Source organism: Pelodiscus sinensis, chromosome 14 (assembly GCF_052426305.1).
Source record: "Pelodiscus sinensis isolate ZL-2025 chromosome 14, ASM5242630v1, whole genome shotgun sequence".
Lineage (NCBI taxonomy): Eukaryota > Metazoa > Chordata > Testudines > Trionychidae > Pelodiscus > Pelodiscus sinensis.
The window spans coordinates 30,509,634-30,518,308 of record NC_143065.1 but is presented as its reverse complement, the minus strand read 5'-3'; positions in this window follow the sequence as shown (position 1 = coordinate 30,518,308).

Below are 8,675 nucleotides of genomic sequence, written 5' to 3'. Positions count from 1 at the left end.
ATAGATTTATAGTTAACATTGAGAAGTCCTTTCTGTTTAAAGGATGACTCTTCTTAATACTGTAAAATCTGTGCACTTGAAGCCAAGTCTACAATGGCACTTTACAGTGCTGTAACTTTCTGGTTCGGGGTGTGAAAACACACAGGCTATGTCTACACTGGCATGATTTTCCGTAAATGCTTTTAATGGAAAAGTTTTCTGTTAAAAGCATTTTCGGAAAAACGCGTCTAGATTGGCAGGACACTTTTCCGCAAAAGCACTTTTTGCAGAAAAGCGTCCGTGGCCAATCTAGACGCGTTTTTCCGCAAAAAAGCCCCGATCACCATTTTCGCGATCGGGGCTTTTTTGCGGAAAATAAATCTCTGCTGTCTACACTGGCCCTTATGCACAAAAGTTTTTCGGAAAAAGACTTTTGCCCGAACAGGAGCAGCATAGTATTTCCGCAAAAGCACTGACAATCTTACATGAGATCGTCAGTGCTTTTGCGGAAATTCAAGCGGCCAGTGTAGACAGCTGGAAAGTTTTTCCGCAAAAGCAGCTGATTTTGTGGAAAAACTTGCCAGTCTAGACACAGCCACACACACACACCTCGAGTATAGAAAGTTACAGTGCCAGTGTGAACCAGACTACAGTGCTCGAAGCCGTGCTCCCAGCACTGTTAGCTACTCCCCCTGCAGAGGTTGTAGCTCTCTCCCAGCACTTGTGCCATAGACACACTTTCAGTTTAAAGCGCTGCCAGGGCTGTGCTTTAAACGGTTAAGTGTAGACAAAGCCTCAGGTTACTGTGAAAGTTGGTGTACCTGACAGGTGCACAGAGTACGGGAAGTGAGCCAAATTAGGGGTCAGATGAACTGCTGGCTCCTGAGACACAGCCAGCTGAAATAAACAATTTTTCTAAAGTTATATTCTAGTAAAGGCTATTTTTGGCCCAGATCTAGAGCTCAAACCATAGCTTTGAACCTGGAACAATGGTCTCCCTCACTTGTGGGGTACCCTCAGAGAGTACATGGCACCCACAAGCCCTTTGCGAGAATAAAATTCAGAACCTTAGTAGCAGAAAAGTTTGGCTCTCCTGTTAGACTTTTGGGTAAGGGTCAAACACCAGATAGATTACACTTAGCATATGCAGGGAGTGAAGCCAAGAGGATTTGTAGGGAAAAGCTGTCACTGCAACTGGTTTGCTCAGGGGGATCAGCAATAAGGCTTTCATCCTGATGTCACCTAGTCAAGGTAGTTTGAGTCCCACCATAAGCAGACACCTGGAAAGCATATTGCTAAAACCTGTCCTTCTCTCCTTGTATTCCCCCTGCTTTGGAGAATGTAATAATAACAAACACAGTGTTTTAGGAGAGGATAATGGGGGGGGGGGGGTAATAGGAGTTTGGGGCTGCACTGAGGGGAAGGATGGGGAGGGAAATAAAGGGTGTTGAATAGTACAAGCAGTTAGAAGTTTAGAGATGGAACTGGAGGAGAATAGAGGCAGCTCCAGATTCTCTCCTTCTCTGTGCATGCCAGGATTTGGGGGCCCCCAACCCCTTTAGAGGAGTCTAACCCCTTATTCCTGCCCCCCTAATGTGATCCAGGATATGGGGGTATCTGAACCTAACTAACGTGTGTGTGTGTGTGTTTGTGTGTGTGTGTGTGAGAGAGAGAGAGAGAGAGAGAGAGAGAGAGACTCTATGCATTTCCCCTCCATAGTTTCAGCAAGGGCAGAGAAATGCATTTCTCTCTCTTCTTCCTGATTGGCATATTTCCAGGCTTGACAGTGCCTTGCTTACACTGTGAGTTCCCCAGCAAGTGAAATTGATGAAGCAGGCTTGCTTTGCTTTTCTCCTCAGGGGCTATTAAATAGTGTAATTATACATGGATTGAAGTTACCACATAGCTTTTCTCTAAGCAAGTACATTTATTCATAAGGCAAAAGCATTACAAAAACATCATACTAAAAACAGTAAAAGAACCTATCCAGCAAGGGCGGAATTTCGGGAGGATAGGGGGGCCAGCAGCTGTTCACTCTGGGAAGCGGCTTACTTTTGATCCCGTTCCCCAGATGCTAAGAGAGTGAGGGGAAAGTATTTGTATTCCATGTATGGAGGCAAGCCCCCAGCTCAACGCCCACTCCTGCCCCTTCTGCTGTGGCCCTGCTCTTCACAGTACCCAAGACACCTCTCCATCCCCCATGCACCACACGGTGGTGAGGCAGGACACCACCCTAGCCCCAGAGCACAGGAAGGGAGGGTGGCACATGACCCCAGCTTTAGAGCACAGGGAGGAAGGGCTGAGCACACTCCCAGCCTCCCTGGTCCCAGAGCATACTGAGGGCAGATGCTCGGGGGCAGTGTGTGTGTCACCTGTGTGAATATTAATGCCTTAAAGATAGCAAATTAAAATAATCCAACTATGCAGTATTTTTTGTAACACGGTCTCAGTTAATTTGATATTAATTTGAATGTTTGTACTGCATAGATCCAATAGATTGCTATTGAATTCACTTGAATATGAGTAATTTTACCCAGAGTCCTATATGCAGCATAGGGAAATATGGTCATCCTATCTCTTTGGCACTATGAATCTATTTTTTTTTAAAAAAAAGAAGAAGCACTGGGAAAAGGACTTGGAGTAAACAACCTTGTTGGAGATTGGGGAATTCTAGAAATCTAGATTCTAGAAATCATGGTATGGTTTGGTTTTGTGTGTCACCATTTGCTTTCAATATCCTCATTCTGTCCCGTGAATCTCTGTTTATTAACGATAAGCTTATTCTTGTTTTCACTATACATGTATCTAAGTGCTGCATGTCAAGCAGAGTGATGATCCTGAGTTAAACCTTACAAGCGAGTGCAATGTGTCCTATTTCTTTGGGAATAATGAATCTGAGAATTCAGTGAAACAGAGCTTAGCATTCCAGAGGGGCACTTGGAGGATGGTGGTTGGTGTGGGCCTATAGTTAACCCATGCAAAGAGTGAGGCATGCAGAAACCTTGAAGGCAGTGCTTGTGTTGCCAGGGGCTGGTGGTTCAGGGTAGGGATGTAAGTGACTAGTTGAATATCCAACAAGCATCAGCTTATCGGACAGTTGACTAGTGATGTGACTAGTCGCTTCCCCCCTCTTGCTGCCTCAAAAGCCGGTTCCCCCCAGCACCGTCTCCATGGGGGACAGGGAAGGTAGAGGTACAGCGGGAAACAGCGAGAGTGGGGACTGAAGCAGTCTCTGCTTGCGCCACTTCTGCTGCGATTCTGCTGTTTATACATTTCAAAAGGAGAAACCCCACAGCGAGCATGGGGCTTCCTTTTGAAATGTACAATAAATTTCAAAGGCTTAGGCACTGCTGGGAGCACAGGGCCAGTCACTTGCTGGCCCCACACTCCCTGCGGGGCTTCCACTTTTGAACTTAAAGGCGAAGGCACCCTTATCGACTAATCGAATAGTCAATGGAAATCCCATCGATTAGTTAATTAATCTAAATTTAACATCCCTAGTTCAGGGAGCTGACCCCCAGTGGGTACAGAGATCTCAGCTGCTTTAAAACCTGTTTAAAACATCAATGCAGACAGTATCTTAAGCCCATTTCTTTGCTTGGTTGTAAATATAATTTGACCACATCCACATAGACCAAGCCCATTCAAAACAAACTCTGTTGTAATCAGTTTGTCCACAGGTGAGTTTAACCAACAATATAGAGACAAGGTGGATGAGGAAATGTACTGGACCACTTCTGTTGGTGAGACAAGCTTTTGAGCCACACAGCTCTCTTTCAGGTGTGGAAAAAGAACACCCAGTGTCACAGCAAAAAGAAAAGTGGAACAGATTGTTTGGCATAAGTCATTAGAGGCCTGTTAATATCTCTGCTGTTACAGGACAAAAATATGGAGTTAGTGTGGATTACATATATCTTAGTGTGGCATTTTGCTGGGAGTTCCTATCCTTGATCTTAAACAGAGCACTGTGTGGCTCAAAAGCTTGTCTTTCACCAACAGAAGTTTATCCTATAAAAGATAATATCCTCTCTAATAAAAGATAAAAGCTTCTCTATTACCCTGGGACCAACACAGCTACAACTACACTGCATTTAACCACCACTGTAAATCCTGGCTGTCATCATGGTGTGTAGAGAAATGCTTAAAAAGATATGATAGGGACCCCAGAGACCATGGGTCAAAAGCAGATTTGCCTGAGAAAGGTCCAATCCTGAACTATAAAAGCAAGGAATCCAGAGCTCATTAGTGGTAAGGAGAAACCCCAGAGCCATGGCTAGGTTGAGCTACTCCCTTTTTGTCTGTTCCCAGAGCTCTCTCCTTCATGACTCAGTGAAGTAGTCATGACTATGAATTAGTCATCCCTCCGGATACACAAATTTTTGGAAAAATTGACTAGCTTATAGAGAGCTTAATCCATGTGGGGGACTTCAACCTGTAAGTAAACAAAGGAAGAGAGATGTCTAAAAAAAATTAGTTAGAAAAATCTTCTGATTTTAAAGTGACCATGATATTAACATAGCTGGGGGGAGCAGAAGATGTTAGGAATCTAAAATTTGTGACACAAGGGGGCCCTTTTGTGAGGCTATAATAAAAAAGTGGCTTTGTAAACTTCATATTATGGGGTTTTCTTTTCTCTCTTTGACTTCCTAAGCCTGTGGGCTCACTTTATCAAAAGTAGATTTTTGCTAACAAGTTCCATCTGGCATCAGAAAACCAGGTGGTCTCTTTCTGCCTCCTACATCATTGCCCACAAATAAAGATCCTACAGTCGGAACTCAGCGGTCAGTTCTGTTGGTGATGCCCGAGACAGAGTAGACTTCAGGTTGTTCTCCCATAGTTAGACTTTCAGTGCAAGAGTAAACATTTGTGTGTCACTAATAAAGAGACAGCATGTATGATTCACTTGTGAGCATACGTGACTCAAAGAGACACTGGGACTGATGCAGTGAATAAACAGATGCCATTTTGAGAGTTGCTATCAGCCTACAGTAAATCTCATTTCATGCAGTACTTGAGTTATTAAGGAGGGTCTGAGGGCAAGGGGCTGTGGGAGTTGGGGGTGCAGGAGTCAGGGCTGGAAGATAAGGAGGGGCTCAGGACAGAGGAGTTGTAGATGTCAGAGCAGGGGGTGGGAGCCCAAGGCAAAGGGTGGTGGCAGATGGTGGCTCCTCCCCGGGGTTGGCCTGGGAGCAGCGGGGACTGTGCAGCCTGCCTGCTGGCTTGTCCACGAGGGCGGAACAAGCTGCGCAGCACACCCGCCGGCTTCTCCCTGGAAACTATAGCTCTGGATCTCCAAGGGGGAGTGTAGTTTGAGGAGGCCAATTCAGCAGCAAGGTGGAAAGATGGAGATCACAGAAGTGACAATACCCATTTAAAATGTCATGAGGGGCTGGAATGTTATAACATTCCTGAGTCACTGAATGGAGAAGTTGACAATGCCCTTGGATTACGTCTGCTGGCTAATGAGTGAGAGCCAAAAGTCAGATGTCTATAACCCACCAGGCCCCACTATAATTAAATCCCCCTCCTAACTCAATAGGATTTACACCATGCAGACATTCTCCAACCATTGAGTAAAAGGCATACATGCAATAACATAATTTCCATTTAGTGTTTACTCAATGCTTTGAAAATACCTTTTAGGTTCCAGGAGTTTCTACTATATATATTAGACAGTTTGTACATCTCTGTATGTGTCCATCTGTCTTTCTGGACAGTCTTAGAGTCCATTTGTTCAAAAATTCCTCCTAAACAGTAAGAGCTAGGACAATGAAATTTGGTATGCAGCTTCCTTTTATCTATATACAGTAAAACCTGCGTTATCCAGAACTTAAGCACCCGGAAAACTGTAGAAACCGGCAATTTTTGACGTGGGAAAAAGCAAAAAAGAAAAAAAAAAGAAACTGTCCCTTTAAGTGCTCCTCAGAGGAGCAAGAAGCAGGTACCTGGGGGAGGGGCGAATGGCAGCTGGAAGCAAGCATCTCGGCTTCCCCCACGGCTCCTGGCACCCCCCGGCAAGCCAGCCCCCCGCATCTCTCGTGCTCCCTCCCATCTCTCCCCCCCCCCGGGCAGGATCCGACCTTCTGCTTACAAACAGGGAGGAACTAATAGGGGAAGTGGAGGTGGGTGACAACCTGGGAAGCAGTGATCATGAGATGGTAGATTTCAGGATCCTGACCAAAGGAAGAAAAGAGAGTGGTAAAATACACACCTTGGACTTAAAAAAAAGCAGATTTTGACTCCCTCAGAGATCTGATGAGCAGAATCCCCTGGGATACTATCATGAAGGGGAAAGGAGTCCAGGACAGCTGGCAGTATTTTAAAGAAGTCTTATTGAAGGCACAGAAAGAAACCATCGTGACGCGTAGCAAGAGAGGCAAACATGGTAGGAGACTGGATTGGTTTACAGGGGAAATCCTTGTAGAACTTAAGCACAAAAAGGAAGTTTACAGAAAGTGGAAACTTGGACAAATGACCAGGGAGGGGTTTAAATGTATAGCTTGAGAATGCCGGGGAGTTATCAGGAAGGTGAAAGCGCAAATGGAATTGCAACTGGCTAAGGATGTGAAGGATAACAAGAAAGGTTTCTACAGGCATGTTAACAAGAAGAAGGTGATCAGAGATGGTGTGCGGCCCTTACTGGATGAAGGAGGTAACCTAGTGACAGATGATGTGGGGAAAGCTGAAGTACTCAATGCTTTCTTTTCCTCTGTATTCACGGACCAGTTTGGCTCCTGGACTTATGTGCTAAGTGACGCAAGATGGGATGAAGATGGACAGCCCTTGGTGGGTAAAGAACAGGTTAGGAGCTATTTAGAAAAGCTAAACATACACAAATCCATGGGTCCAGACTTAATGCATCCGAGGGTATTGAGGGAGTTGGCAAATGTCATTGAGGAGCCTTTGGCCATTATCTTTGAAAAGTCGTGGAGATTGGGAGAAATCCCGGATGATTGGAAAAAGGCAAATGTAGTGCCCATCTTCAAAAAAGGGAAGAAGGACGATCCAGGGAACTACTGTCCCGTCAGTCTTACCTCAGTTCCTGGAAAAATCATGGAAGGGATTCTTAAGGAATCCATTTTGAGGCACTTGGAAGAGAGGAAAGTGATTAGGAATAGTCAGCATGGATTCACAAAGGGAAAGTCATGCCTGACCAATCTGATTAGCTTCTATGGAGGAGCATTGGCAGCAGATCCAGATATGTCATTATTCCCCTTTATTCGGCTTTGGTGAGGCCACATCTGGAGTACTGTGTCCAGCTCTGGGCCCCCCACTACAAAAAGGATGTGGACGCATTGGAGAGGGTCCAGCGGAGGGCAACCAAAATGATTAGATGGCTGGAGCATATGACTTATGAGGAGAGGCTGAGGGAGTTGTGTCTGTTTAGTCTGCAAAAGCGAAGAGTGAGGGGGGATTTGATAGCAGCCTTCAACTTCCTGAAGGGAGGTTCCAAAGAGGATGGAGAGAGGCTGTTCTCAGTAGTGACAGATGGCAGAACAAGGAGCAATGGTCTCAAGTTGTGGTGGGAGAGGTCCAGGTTGGATATTAGGAAAAACTATTTCACTAGGAGGGTAGTGAAGCACTGGAATGGGTTACCTAGGGAAGTAGTGGAGTCTCCATCCCTAGAGGTGTTTAAGTCTCGGCTTGACAAAGCTCTGGCTGGGTTGATTTAGTTGAGATTGGTCCTGCCTAGAGCAGGGGGCTGGACTTGATGACCTTCTGAGGTCTCTTCCAGTTCTATGGTTCTATGATTCTATGATCTCTTCCTCCCGGCTTCCACCCCACCACCAAGCCACATCCCACCCCCACCCCCCCCCACGGCTCGTGGACCCTCCTAGCAGGCCAGCCCCACCGTGGTTCCTGTGGCCCCCTCCCGTAGGTCCCGCACAGCTCCCACCCCCCCTCAGATAACCGGAATTTTTAGGTTACCGGCACACCCTAATCCCTGGGCATGCCGGATAACACAGGTTTTACTGTATCTCTCTATATATTTTAGATTGCATCCATCTGGGTGTCTGTCTGTGAGTCCATTACTTCAAGAACTCCTCCTAAACAGTAAGAGCGAGGGACACCAAATTTTGTATGCTGCTTTCTCTTATCCTAACTTAAGCAAAGACAGGGTGTTATACTTCCTCCCCCCCCCCCCGGGGGGGGGAAAGAACAAGGGTTCCTTGCCAGGAGCCCTTGCCCCCACCGTGTACCAACAACCTCACTGTGCCGGACAGTAGTCTTTTCCAAGGTCCTTCCACTAGTCCACGTATACTCGTACGCCGAGAGGGAAGGTAGACCTGGGCTCTCCCTCACTCCAGATCTCAGCCCAGGACCCTAAGAACAGGCACAATGGCTACCTGTTTGGCCAGTGGGGCCGTACCACAACTCAACGGCCCACGGGCGCTCCTCCGCCCTGTCCTGGGCTCCTTCCTTCCCTCCGGTCCACTTTCACCGCCTCTGCTGTGTCTCAGTCCAGTACTCCTTGGGCTGGTGGTGTCGTCCCTGAAGTCTGCCTCTCCTCCTCTTCCTCCTTGCTGGCGCTGCTCTCCACCTTGTCCAGCTCTCCTCTCTCCTCCAGCTGCTCTGTTCCCCAGCTTTTCAAAGCTGGCGCCCTCAGCTTGAGACGCCGCCTCAGGCGCAGCCCTGCCGCACGGTTTGGGGAATCCCTGCGCATGTACATGAGGTGGCCACTGAGCACTCCCAGC